The sequence below is a fragment of the Sus scrofa genome, chromosome 14, assembly GCF_000003025.6.
Source record: "Sus scrofa isolate TJ Tabasco breed Duroc chromosome 14, Sscrofa11.1, whole genome shotgun sequence".
NCBI classification, from domain to species: domain Eukaryota; kingdom Metazoa; phylum Chordata; class Mammalia; order Artiodactyla; family Suidae; genus Sus; species Sus scrofa.
Window position 1 is genome coordinate 125,246,592 of NC_010456.5, and position 14,519 is coordinate 125,261,110.

Genomic DNA, 14,519 nt, shown 5'->3' on the forward strand with positions numbered 1-14,519 from the left:
AAAGAAGATCCATCATCAGCCCTAAATAACCCGTTGTTTATATTGGTAATTTTTGAAAGCTCTTAAAGCTCTACATTCCATTGTGTTACAGTAATTTCTTCCTCAATTCTTAATTAGAGTCCTACTACTTGAAAAATGAGCATATTTTTATTGCAAGTAGAATGATCATAAATCTTATAAATTTAAACCAGGAATGAAAGCCCCACTGAGTTAGGAGGAAATCAAAGGACTATAAAATATATTTCATTCTTTTTCCCCTGGGCGGTCTGATTCTTCTAATGTCAGGTTCTGCCTGCTATCTTGTCATAATAGGCTGAACTATGCAGATATTCGAGATGAGACATAATACTGTACATGACTAATTATAAACATAGAATTCTGAAGCTCACAAATGTTTAATGCATTGAAGGGGAAAAGGCCTTTATTAAAGACCTTTTGGTTTATCTGCTTCTAGAACTTACATTGTTGGATTTAGTTTAGAAGGATTTATCCAATTGGAGAATTAATTTGTTAACCATCAAAGTTAAAGGAAACCAAAGAATTTCCTAAACCCAACATGATGATAATCAGAATGCCTCCTAAAAAATGATATAAATCAACTTATTTACAAAAAAGCAGACCACAGACATAGAAGAAAAAAAAACTTATGATTACCACAGGGGAAAGGGGGAAGGGATAAATTAGGAGTTTGAGATTAACATATACACACTATTACATATAAAATATATAATCAACAAGGATCTACTGTATAGTGCAGGGAATTATACTCAATATTTTGTAGTAATCTATAAGGGAAAAGAATCTGTAAAAGAAAAATACACATATGTATATCATATATGTATTTATGTGGGTACGTTTTTGTATGTGTATGTATAGCTGAATTACTTTGCTGTACTTTGAAACTAATACAACACTGTAAATCAACTACAATATATAAAAAAGAACAGAAAATTAGAATTCCTTGTAGGAACAGAGACTGATTCCTTAGTGCCCTGGTATATTTTCTTTTACTCATCCTTAGAAACAAAAGAGAATTACTTCAGAAAAAAGCAGCCATTGTCAATTTTATCCAGAGAAGTAATTATCATACTAAGTATTCTCAGAGTATAAGGCATTCAAGTATTGCTGACAGGTGAATATTTTACGTAAGCCTCAGTAAAAACTAAAATCTTTCTCAAACTGGAAGTACCAAGTTAAGTACTTAAAACCATCACAGAAAAGCTTTTCTTGTAAGTGCAAGAAAAAGAATATTTTCTTACATATTTGTAGGGGATATTGAAAATGGTGAGGCTTTCTTTGGAAGAACAAAATGTAATTTCTCCAATGGTAACTCTTCCCTACAAAAGAAGAGCACAGCAAAGGCTGTAGTCTTAAAATGAATCATTGAACACTAATACCCAATTATAGGTTTTATTACTGTAACCGCAAAAGGCCAAAGACCAATATCATTTCCTATCACAGCTGAGGCCAGTTAACAACCTTTTAGAAAAGACCGTGTTCCAAGAACACACACCGAAATAACTGACGTCATCTGCAAAAAGAAATAGTATTCTGCAGCTTCCATCAGCAATCTTGAACAGTGTCAAGTTATAAATAACCTCACTTAGGCTACATTGCCACTTCCCCCTGCAAAGCAAGCTCTGCTCCACTAGATCGACCTTCTGAGTAATGATACCCAACTTCAGTTATACATTAGAAACCACTGACACACTTTCTTTTTACTTGTTCATCAAAACTGCTAAGTTTGCCTATTTTTGAGGCTATGAACAATTTCTAATTCTCAAGCTGATAACAAGTTATATAAGATGATATCAAATTATATAATGGTTCCCTCCCCCAATTAAACAGGTGTGTCCCAAGGTCACTCAACTTCACATGCTGTATGCCCACCAAGATGCTAGGTCCCTTGCTCCATAAGTACCAAGCACTGATAGACTGTTCCATGACTGCATGCGGATTAGCCCGAGGCGTGTCCAATGCCAGATGAAAGACAGTGACCCTACTTTGAACCCTCATTGGCAGCTAACCAAGGAATTTACGTTTCATCCATCCCAATTTCTGTAAGTTATAATGAAGCACTTTCTGAAACTCATTAAATGGAGAAAATCTTTGACTTACCACTGCTATCACTGCCTTCCTCCTTCGCCTTCTTTTTCTTGCCTTCCTTCTTTCTTTTGTACTCATTCCCCTTTTCCTTCCCTTTCTATTAACACCCAGAAGCATTTATTGCTGGATATTGAACTAGAAGCTGGGGTATATATCAAGAGATGTGCTTTTTCTTCCAACCTGCCTCCCAGGAGCTCCCAGTTTAGTGAGCTACCATTTACAATGACGACAGCTCCACTTATTGCACCTTTGCTTCCTTCATTCCCAACGCATCTTATCCATTGTTATATTTAATCTTCATAACAATCTTGAGAGGAAGTCATTTGACTACCCCATTTTACAGACAGAAGCTCAGAGTGGTCAGTTAACTTGTTAGAGGTCACACAGCTAGAAAATGACAGATTTAGGATTCAAAGCCAATGTTTATTCCTCAATAATATTCCGTTACTAAAAAGGACAAGATAAGCTCTAAGTTGGAGGATATTTGCCACTGCATTCACAAGGGATGGCTCCTCTTTTGAGGTTTCTCTGAAAATGTTTCTGTCTCAGCTGAGTCACTTTGCTGTACAGCAGAAACTGGCACTGCATTGTATATCAACTATACTAAAAAAAAAGTTTATGTCTCAGTTGGATTATAATTCATAAAAGCACATACTTAAAACATATAAGGATATATAAAGCACAAAGGCTATGATTTAGATCACTGCCACTTTAAGCCTGATTAACAGGCCAGCACTAGTAGGAAACCTATGTATTGTCTGTGATGAGCTAAATACAGAAACTGAAAGTGTTTAGAAACTTTTATAGCAATTTGACAGAGTAATAATGATAATTGTATAATACAATAACATAATAATTATAATAATATAAAATAATAATGAGCCACATGGCATCATATTCGTTTTTTTTTAATTTACTTTTTCTAGTATTTTACAAGACAGTCTACATGGATTGGGCCGTTAAAAAACTGGTTCTTCACCACAGTTTGAGAAGCACTGGTTTAGGTCATTCTGAATATAAATAGGTCAAATTTACGTCCTGTTAGCAAGCTCTCAATATGATTTTTCCGGAAACGCCACTAGGACACCCAGAATCAATCTTTTCTCCTTCCTGAGCTGATAGACTGCTAACTGCTTACTGGACCTGTTTCTGTGGGATTAGGGAGCAATGGACCACTTGAGGGAGCACATCTGCCCACCCCCCACTCCCCAGCTCCTCTGGCTTGCTGCCTGGAACAAAGGGAGTTTTCAGGAGGTGCTTGGGGAATGTTAAATGAAACAATTAGTGACCGGTGACCCATGAGGTAAAGTTTCTTCTGAGTTTTAATTCATAGTGCTTGGTGAAAAAAGAATTAAGTGTGGACCTATCAGTGAACCTTCCAGTAATTTTGATCATGGGACTTAGTGACAGACGTTGAAGAGGCTTTTAAGTGGTGTGATTTACACACTGTGTTGATTGAGAGTTGTGCTCTTTCCCCTATCTTGGGGCAGCATTTCAGTGAATAATAGAAGGCTAGACGATAATCTCAGGGCTCTCCTGTGGGCAGAAGATAGACATATAATTTGGTGCTTGGAAGAGACATCTTGGACAATTTATGTACCTGGGAATCAGAATTGGCTTATTCATGACTTCTAAGGGAAGACATGCATTTAAGGAGCCGGTTATTGCATCTGGTGATAAAATGCTGCTGCTGGCAGAAAATGTTATTTTATGAAAGCTTTTAAAAGGAATCTTCCCCCACACCCTGAATGATAATATATTTAAGATTTCAATTGCATGTGTCATTTCCTTATTTTCAGAGCTATGTCCTGACCATGAAAACATCTTCTGCTTATAGTGACACCGTAACTGCAGCTGATAGGGTTGATTTTCTGCCGGTTGGTGACAAGCATGACTCCTTCATGGAAAAACCCGAGGAATCAAGCTGTGTGGCTGGCTCTGCCCCCAGAGACCAGCTGTGAGAGCTCAAGACTGCTCTTTTATCTGTGACTAAAGAAGCAAACAGGATGACTCGGAGGCCAGGGGAAAACATGCTCTAGGGATTTCTCCTTTCAGACCCTAAAATGGGAGGAAGATTAATGGCTGGCAAAGTCACACTGCAGATTATAATTCTCTTCAGGCAGGTTATAAAGGTGCACTGACAAACTCTGTGAGGTGGGGGAGATGAGGAAAGAAGAAGGCCACACAGCTGCTTTCAAAACCATTTATAAGGAAGGAAAAGATTTCTCAAGAAAATGACACCATGTCTAAAAATCCTTGCCTGGCATCCCTATCTGTTACATGCTGGAGTGTGAACGAAATATACCTGCATCGTAATCAGAAAATAGAATTTATACACATAAACGTGTAAATATTAGATACATATGTTTAATAAAACCAGCTGGCTCATTTTAAACTCTCAACTGAATCAAGGTTAAAATTTCATATATGGGTTTGCTCATCTATGTGATAAATTACACAGACTGGCAGCTTTACGAAACCATAAGTACCCCCGCTTTCTGATAAAATATGGAGTATTTATTTTGTAATATAGACAGCAGGATCTCAATATTACTCTCAAAACTATATATATGAGACAGAAAGAGAGAGGTTCCCTTGCAATAGTTATTTATGATCAGAGATAAATTTCTTGGGGGTGATAGAATACAGGCCACACCACCCCAAAACACAGCACATTGGCATATTTTAGGTCTTAAGCTGAAGGGATCTGAGAAAACTGCAGAAGCAAGACGGTCACTCTGACCTTCCCCCTTGGCCTTCCCTGAGAGCAGGAGATAAATCTCCCACATGAAAGGTACCTTCCCGGTACCAAGAGGAAGGAAGACATTATTATCACCAGAGCCAAGAATCTGGGGCCTAGAAACCTGTACAAATAAACCTCGTTACACTAACCTTTACTAGTTACTTCTTCACCATTTACCACTCCCAGCCCAAGGCCCTCTGTCTTGTCAATTTTTCACAAATGTTCTTTTTCTAAAAGGTATAAAAGCTTCCCGCTCTGGTCACTTCTTTTGAAGGCTCCCATGTACATGCAATAATTCAATAAAATTTGTAGGCTATTCTCCTGTTAATCTGCCTTTAACAGTTTAATTTTCGGACCTAGCCAGGGGGACCCTAAGACGGTCAAAGAACATTTTTTCCTCTCTTACAGGGGCCATATAACTTTCAGCAGGATAGGCTAAAATGAGTCAGTTCAACCACTGGCTGAGATGTCACGGTTAATTCACAAACCCAACATAAATGTGAAGTTCCTACGTTACAGTTTAAGAAACAGATGAAAGACCAGCAAAGACCAGCAACATTAACTTTGAGTATGATCTTAACTAAGCTGAAAGAAAATTGTTTTCTTTTGTTACGGATACTCCCAAGTCTGTCCCCAAGAAATCTTCTGTCTGAGACCAAGTTTGGCTCAGAAAAAAAAGCCAAAAAAAAAAAAAAAAAAAAGAAGAAAAAAAAAAAAGAAAAAAAAGCAAAGGAAAGCTTCATTTGTGCTCTAGAGTGCACGCTTTCCTGACAGGCCAAGGGCAGGGCTGCTTTACAGGGATCTCATCTGTGGAGGAATGGGTAGAGCCTCATGGCTAGGTGCAGGTGTGTTGCGAGTGCCAGGTGCAGCATGCTGCTGCCATGGTAAATTGAGGTGTCGGAGGCAATGCTTCTGCACACAGCCCATCAAGTTGTGCGGCCAGGTGCAGTGGTTCTGTGCTAAGAATGCAAATCCCACTTTTTAGGTGCAAGGCCTCTGTGCGCAGCCCTCTGTAGGCAAGTGAAACTAGACTAAGCACAAAAGAGGTTAAGCCTTATCTTATCACCTAGATTCCATTTTATTCTCTCTCCCCTACTCCAGCCCCGGGACCCCACTGGACTTTGTTGGTGACACTTTCAGAACTCTGTCAGGTAGACATAAATTTTATTTCTGGGGGGAAAGACTAGAATATTCATGGTGAAAAGAGCTTATCCAAAGTAGAAGAGTTAGAATAGAAAAAAAAGAAAAGAAAAAATTGTATTCATTATGGATTACATATGGGGTGCAGGTCAGAAGTTATTCTTGAGATTCCTATTGTAAAGTCTATAGGGTAACATCAACAAAAGACAATCAGTTGATCTAAGAAAGAAATGGAAAAGTTTATTTGAGCCAAATTGAGGATCATAACCCCAGGAACAGCCTCTCAGAAAGCGCCAAGAACTGTTCCACTGGTTAGGGGTCAAGGCATAGTTTTTGAGACAGAGGGCTGAACACAAGATGAGGTATTATTGACAGTTTACACAATCCAGTGGTCATGGGTCAACGCAGCCCCTTACAAGATTATGAAGGAATGTTATCTTCTAAGCACTTGTCTTGATGGTGTTAGAAGAATGTTGCTCTTCATGGTTGAGCAGTTATTTCTGCCATTGGGAAGGTTGGGCGGATGCATAATGCAGCTATGCAGATACATACTGCACAGCGGAGGGGAGGAAGGAGGCCAAATGGCAGAGAAAAGTTTTTCATGTTTAAATATTTCTTGTCTTGCTGTATAATACAAATTGTATTTCACAATGGCAAGTGTATCATAAAATATATGTGAGTCAATGTGAAATAGTAAAAAATGATTTGGGGATTGCATACCCTAACATGGCTTTTTCCCAAATGGCTTTCCCTAACTTAAGGCTAATCACAAGCATCAAGAAAGTTTTGGAGCCAAGGTATATCCACAAAAACAAGAAAATTATGCAGCTATGCCTTGGCTCCAAAATATGAGAACATACTTTTATTTTCTAACTCAACCGAAACATTCCGATCTTCCCAATTTGGGAAACAGATACTAACTCACAGGTTAGGAAGAACATATCCAAATCTTCTCTAGGTCAAAAAAAAAAAAAAATCAATCTTGCATTTAAAAACCATAAAATATTTAAAAGGAAGATCGTCATTTTCTAAATTCAATTAAGTAGTAATAGGAAAGGTTGAGGTCTTCAGGAGTTTTGAGATAACAAATGACAGGGGGCAAGCTTTCTTCCTCTGCTAGCCTCTAGGCATAGTCCAGGCTAAATAAGAGGCTTTTCATTCACCCTGGTAATGGGAAACATCCATCACCTCTGTCTCTGAATCCAGCCTTAAACCCTTCCTCAAGTGGAGCACATTATTAAACGTTTAAAGAAAACCGAAGTCACAGAATGACGTTTCCCCAGTTTATGATAGCATAGATTAATCGATGAAGACAACGTGTACATTATCTTTGGAATATGAATACTGAATGGTTTTAAATATTCCAAATCCTCAGAGCCTACTTAAAAACATACTGATAACACTTTCTCCAAGCTGTGTGTAAATGACTTTATTTGCAGCAGTGGTCAATATGAAAGTTATTACCTGCCCCTCTCACAGAACAAGTGCATAATAAACATGTGTTGTACAAATGAATGTTAAATAACATAAAAACAATCAGATCTACTGTGTCTCTTTGGCAGTGTTAAAAGACAACATCTGACTGGTTCCAGAGTAAACCGTTCTATTGTATTTGTAATTTACCTGCTATAAATAATCACGTTTAATTTACATTAAAATATAAATATTTATATTTTTGTCTTTTAATTAAAAAAATAATAGTTATATTTGTGTATATGAATTTGAGAACTTATTATATATCCTGAATGTACCTTGATGACATTATGTACATTGTACAGAATCAATTGTGCCCTTTGAGTGAATATTCTGAGAGTTCAGGAGCAATTACAGGCATCTCTTTATAGACCTAAAAGCACAAAATGTCAAATGCCCCTATTTTATACATTGTAAAATATCTCTATCATCTCAGGTCTTTCTGCTTCATGTCTCCTCTTTTCCATATCTTTGCCCTTGAAATTTCTCATATTTGTTTAACATGAACTACTACGTTGGGTGCGGGAGGGCATACTGCTCCTTTTGGCTTATTACTGTGAAAATGTGCTTTTTTGATAGATCAGTTGAGCCAGCTATTACATTGGCAGTGAACTAGCTTTTACTGCCAAATGAGTCAGCTGAGAAGGGGACATTAATTTATTCGAATGGACATGAGTTGACAATGCCATCAAGAGATATTGGTATAACTTAATAGAACAAACTGTCAGCAAATGTAGGTTGGGTATGTGTAATCTGGCAAACATCAGAATGTTTCCATGTTCACAAATATCTGCCTTTCCTGACCTGAACTGGATTCTGCCATTGAAATGCAAAGACCTCTAAAGAAATGACACGTTAAACTATTATCAAGTACTACTATTAGATAGAAATTGCCAATATTCAAATGTTTGGACCAGCACAGTGGTAGTTTTATTTCACTCAACATCATACCTTCACAAGGATAGATCATCAGATTGCCTTGTTTCTGAACTGAGGAATGAAGGGCACGAGACTTTTGAGACAGGGGATGATCTGGAATATGACGTATTGCCTAGAGTCAGCCACGTTACCAGGACCTGACAACACCTCTCTTATTCTAGACACAATAATTCTGTTATTGCTTCCAAGATTACAATAGCTGTTCTGCCATTTAATATTCATATAAAGTATGTAATGTTCTCATGTAAGGCTCAATGTAGAGTGAAATACCCCCATTTTTTTCATTTACGTTAATTCTAAATCATGTTTTCTATGATTTGCCCTTGAAAATTGTTTTTTAGCATCTACATTCCAGGACTTAGTATTCAACTCTGTAAACATTTATTTAAATTCAGCTTGTCTCTCACTTACCTTCTCATCAGAAGTTACTGAGCACTGGTTAAGATTATGGATTTTAGAGTCAGGCAAGCCTGAATTCTACTAAATCTAACTGCCACTTATTAGTTGTTGGACCTTCAGCAAGCTGCTTAATCTTTCTGAGCCTCAATTTCCTTTCATCTTTGCTTGGCAGTAATACTTCTCAGGATTGCTCTTGATGAGTTACACATGGGTTAGACCAGTTAGTGTGTGAATTTTGAGCATTCCAAAGTGAAGACTAGCCCTCCACTGGCTACTGGCAGATAACCTCTGAACCCTTGGCAAATCTGGCCTGATAAGAATGCTTCAATATGCCTCAGGCCTTGGGCTACACTGAATTAGTCTGACCTCAGGAAGGTCAGAGACTAAGTAGCTCAGGTCAGTCATAGGGGCAGGCACTGCATGCCTATGTAATTGATCTCCAATAAAAACCCTGGACACCAAGGCTCAGGTGAGCTTCCCTGACTGGCAAGATTTGACACATATTCTCGCAGTCCATTGATGGGAAAATTAAGAGCTGTTCTTGAGAATGCAAAGGAGAGAATGACTGGAAGCTTGGACCTGGTTTCTCGTGGTGCCTTCATCCCAAGTGCCTTTTTTTCCGCTTATTTTAATCTGTATCCTTTTGCTATAATAAACCACAACCATGAGTATTATAGCTTTTCTGAACTCTGTTCATCCTTCTAACAAATCTAGTCTAAGGTTGGTCTTGGGGACCCCCAATATATCCACTTTATGCTAGCTAATACCCTTATTGAAATTACCTAACCTCATTTAGTTTAATTTTCCTCATCTGTAAATAGAGATGATGTTGATATAACAACAACAACAACAACAACTCCCTTGTAGTGAAGTTCTGGCACCCAGCCTACATTTCTTTTATCCACAAGTCTAAATTGAGAGTTACTATAGAAATTCCAGGAAAATGTAAAGCACCAGCACATAGCATACATGTTCAGCAACAGTTTGTTCCCTTAAACAATCCCTTTAGCAAGTTCTCATATCTCCCCTTGATAGGGATGGAGTAGGAGAGTTAGTTAGTTGTGGTCCCAATAAGGGACCATAAGATAGAGAGGAAAACCTAGGGAACTCTGGGAATCACTGTAAGCTAATAATTGCTCAAGAAAGCCACCAGAACAAGACAGCTTGCTTGACTAGTGAGGCTCCAGAGATGCCTCACTCAGGTCACTAGGTGGGAGATGGGGTGAGGACTGCATTCAGGTTCAGGCAAGGGCAGGAGTTTAAAGACCACCCTTCTGCTGATTTGAATAAGCACCATGACAGTCCTAATTTGACCTCAAATACTCTCTTACTGGATACCGAGGAGGAGCTTTTCCCACAACAACTCACCCTGATGATAAAACTGTAGCCCACCTAATCCTTGGGGCAGAGCCTCCTTGCCTGCCCATTATGATCTCTCAAAAGCATTCTATCTTAATAAATCTATTTCCGCTTATCACTTTGTCTCTTGCTGAATTCCTTCTGCGTGGAGGCACAAAGAACCTGAACCTCAGTAAGTCCAGACACTGGGTGACTGATTCTAATTTTTTTTTTTTTTTTTTTGCTTTTAGGGCCGCACCAGGGGCATATGGATATTCCCAGGCTAGGGGTCCAATCGGAGCTACAGCTGCCAGCCTGCACCACAGCCACAGCAACATAGGATCCAAGCTGTGTCTGCAACCTATACCACAGCTCATGGCAATGCCAGATCCTTAACCCACTGAGTGAGGCAGGGATTGAAACCGAAATCTCACGGTTCCTAGTCAGATTCGTTTCAGATGTGCCACAACAGGAACTTCATGAGTGATTTTAATTTAAAAACTGTGGGTTCAAGTCCCAGTCGGGGTTCTGGCTAGGTTCAAGTCATTACTGCTGTCAGTTTCACCCTCCCCCTACCCCTAGAAATAACATCTGAACTAGGAGATCTAACTTCATTAGTGCAGAGATGCCCTCTTCCAATCTTTTCATCCCTCCTGGACATCATTCTTCTCTTAACAATTGTTTACTTCTTTCACTTTCATGCCCAAATCATTCTCTTTGATATTCCCCAGGCAAAATAGGAGCATTGCTTGACTTTTCTGTTGGCCTCAAGCAGTAAATATATCTCCTTCTTGATTTTTAAAAATTCCACTTTATTTGCTTTTAATGTCTTTGGGATTTTTTTCCTGTTCTCAATAAGGCTTTTCTGGCTTTACTTCTACATATTTGTGATACTTTTTAGTATTCATCTTTTATTATCTACCCTTCCTTTAAAAAAATTACTTTCCTCATTAAAAATTTATTTTATTGCTACTGCTTTTTCCTTCTTAGAAAAAAAATGTGTGGTCAAAATTAAAACCTTAAAAACATTTTTCTCTTACAAAGTAAAACTTTCTTAGAAGTTTACCTCTAAAGAAACCACAATATATTTTCTTTGGATACTTCAGTTCACAGCAGAGTTCCCTGTGCAACAACTACTTGTTTCTTTAATCATCCTACCATTTTCTTCCCTATTAGGATAAATTCTCAAATGCATAAAAAGAAGGGTTTTTTGAGAAATTTTCAGCTCTCATATTTTATGCAACGAAACATGTCCATCTTTTCTTTAAACCTTAAAAATCTATGCCTTGATCAACTCATGGTATAGATTTGAGCATCCCCAGCTTTCTTTTCTTGGGGATCAAGAGCATCTTTTTGTGATTCCATTTTTTTTTCTTTCTTTTTTTGTCTTTTCTAGGGCCGTACCCACAGCATATGGAGGTTCCCAGGCTAGGGTTTAACTGGAGCTGTAGCTGCTGGTCTACACCACAGCCACAGGAACGCCAGATCTGAGATCCGAGCCACATCTGCGACCTACACCACAGCTCATGGCAACGCCAGATCCTTAACCCACTGAGAGAGGCCAGGGATTAAACCCACAACCTCACGTTTCCTAGTCGGATTTGTTAACCACTGAGCCATGACAGGAACTCCTGATTCCATTTTATTTTCATTTATTTTTTTCTATTTTTTAGGGCCACACCTGTGGCATATGGAAGTTCCCAGGCTAGTGGTCGAATTGGAGCTGCAGCTACCGGCCTATACCACAGCCACAGCCACAGCCACAGCAACATGGGATCCAAACCGTATCTGCAACCTACATTGCAGCTTGTGGCAACCCTGGATCCTTAACCCACTGAGCAAGACCAGGGACTGAACCTACATCCTCATGGATACTAGTCGGGTTCCTAATCTGCTGAGCCACAATAGGAACTCCTGTGATTCAATTTTAAAATGAGGGACTCAGGCTATATGGTCTATATGTCTTCACCAAGCACTATTTTCTATGATTCTGTCACCTATACAAAGTTGCACAGATGAACAACTGGAGAAGTCTTTGTTAAGAATAGTTACATATGTATCTCCCAGGCACACATGCCTACATTATGTATGTATCTCCCAGGCATATATGCCTATGGAAAGGACCAGAGAAATGCCCCAGGTATGCAACCATGGGGGAGCCAGTGATAGATTTGGAATAAAACCTGAAAGTCATCAATTTTTGATTCTTGCTATTTAACAATCCTTGGAGGCACAAGGGTAGTTGAGAGCAGCATGGAAACTGGTCTAGAAAGCTGAAGTCTTATACATCATTAGCTAATTGTATTTTCTCTTTTCAGCCCCATACTCATAAAATGAGATAAAACATTTGGCCACATAGGATAATACACTTGGAATATACAACTATTATTTTACGTGTCCAGCTCTCTACTTTTCTGGGAACTGGCACTAATTCCCCTCTATCCACATGGTTTCTGCTAGAGTTTCCATGTTTATTCATTCCCTCATTCAACTACTATTTATTGAGTGCTGCAACTGACACTATTCCAGGTCCTGGAGATATAGCAATGAATAAAACATAAAAATTCCTCATGGAGTGCACATTCTGATGGAGGAAATAAGACAAACAAAATAAGTGAATATTTGGTATATCAGATGAAATACGCCACAGAGAAAACTCAAGAAGGAAAGTAAGCAAGGGAAGTTCTATGGTTGTGGAATAAAATTAGTGGAGCACTGTATTCTGTATGTGGTCAGGAGAGACTTCATCCAGGATATTTTTGGAATTGGATCAGAAGAGGATGGTTTAAACCAAGAATGTGGAATGTGGAGTAGAAAAAAAGTCTGTCTGAAGCAAAAAAGAAGAATGAAAAAGACACAAGAGAGTAGTATGATAGGTGGATGTGGCAGGAGAGAGGGAGATAAAGAGAGAGAACTTCCCAAGTCTGCAAAATATTCCAGTACATTCTGATAAACCCATTTAAAAAATCCTTTTGATAAGTTCAAAGCTGATACAAATCAATTTCTATCACTCTCAACCAAAGAATCCTAACTCACACATATATGAAGTAAGACAACTCATAAATGCAAGACTTACCCCATGTGGAAGATGTTGGTTACTTCAGAAAATTAGAGCTTGGTGCTTCTGATGCCAAGAATACATATCTGATAGCAGATAATTAATTTTGCTGTGACCTAGCATCCTAGAAATAAAATAGATAAGAAAAATCTGTTTCTCTGTTTTCTTTTAGTCAAATTAACTCTGGGAGTTCCCTCCTGGCTCAGTGGGTTAAGGATCTGGCATTGTCACTGCTGTAACTCTGGTTATAATTATGGCACAGGTTCAATCCCTGACCCAGGAATTTCCAAATACTGAGAGTGTGGCCAAAACCAACCAACCAACCAACCAAACAAACAAACTCTGATTCTGCACTGGGCTCGTGGGAAATTCTAACAGAAGCATTATTTTCACCCTGAGTTATGCCCTCCCTCCACCCCCACCCCCCCATCCTAGAGTCACAAGAGAATTCGGGAAGCTTACTGATATATGGACAATTGGGAGAAGGCTCTCTAATCTCCAAGTCATCATTCAAGCCTGCTATAAACTTTCTCTTAAAGTCTCTGGCTCTCTGCTTCTGTGTTAAGAAGAGAGGGCAGGAATTTTATTGAGGCTAAAGGATGCTTTGCTCCTGAGGATGTAGCTACTCCTTCTGAAGTCATGCAACCTTCCTGAAAAATGAACAATCTTGAAGCAGGCTCAGGTATCCACTAATCAAGAGACTTGTCAATCTTCAGTTTCTCTTTATTCTCTAACAATTCTCTTCTGTCCTCCAAGGCACCTCTTCCATAATGTTTTCAGTTAGCTCAGACTTTTTTTTTAGTCTTTTTAGGGCCGCACCCACGGCATAAGGAGGTTCCAAGGCTAAGCGTCTAATGGGAGCTGTAGCTGCTGGCCCACACCACAGCTGCAGCAACACAGGATCTGAGACACATCTGCAACCTACACCATAGCTCACAGCAATGTCGGATCTTTAACCACAGAGTAAGGCTGGGGATCAAACCCAAGTCCTCATGGATGCTAGTCAGGTTCATTTCTGCTGAGCCACGATGGGAACTCCTAGCTTAGATTTTTATAATAGATCACAAGAGTTATTTTGCTTCCTTCAGGAATTTCAGCTTTCTACCCTAAAAAACACCCCCTCTTTCCCCTGTTCCCCCACAAATGTGTTACTTCCCCTTTCTTTTTGTGATGTAATATACGTAACATAACATTTCCCATTTCAACCATTTTTAAGTGTACCGTTCTGTGGTATTAAGTACATTTACATTGTTGTGCACCCCAAAAATTCAATGAGAGCCTCATGATCTGACTAAATGGGGAAGAATGGACATATAGGAAGGA

The 14,519-nt window shown here is 38.9% G+C and overlaps 1 long non-coding RNA gene across 2 annotated transcripts in view; it reads right to left on the reverse strand.

Moving 5' to 3' along the window:
• The window catches only part of LOC102160539, a 35,553-nt gene that overhangs the window by 20,055 nt on the left and 979 nt on the right, over window positions 1–14,519 (reverse strand). For both annotated transcript variants that reach the window (XR_002338765.1, XR_307827.3), the window contains one exon: window positions 13,215–13,320. This is a non-coding gene — a long non-coding RNA (uncharacterized LOC102160539). The remainder of the gene's footprint in view (window positions 1–13,214; window positions 13,321–14,519) is intronic.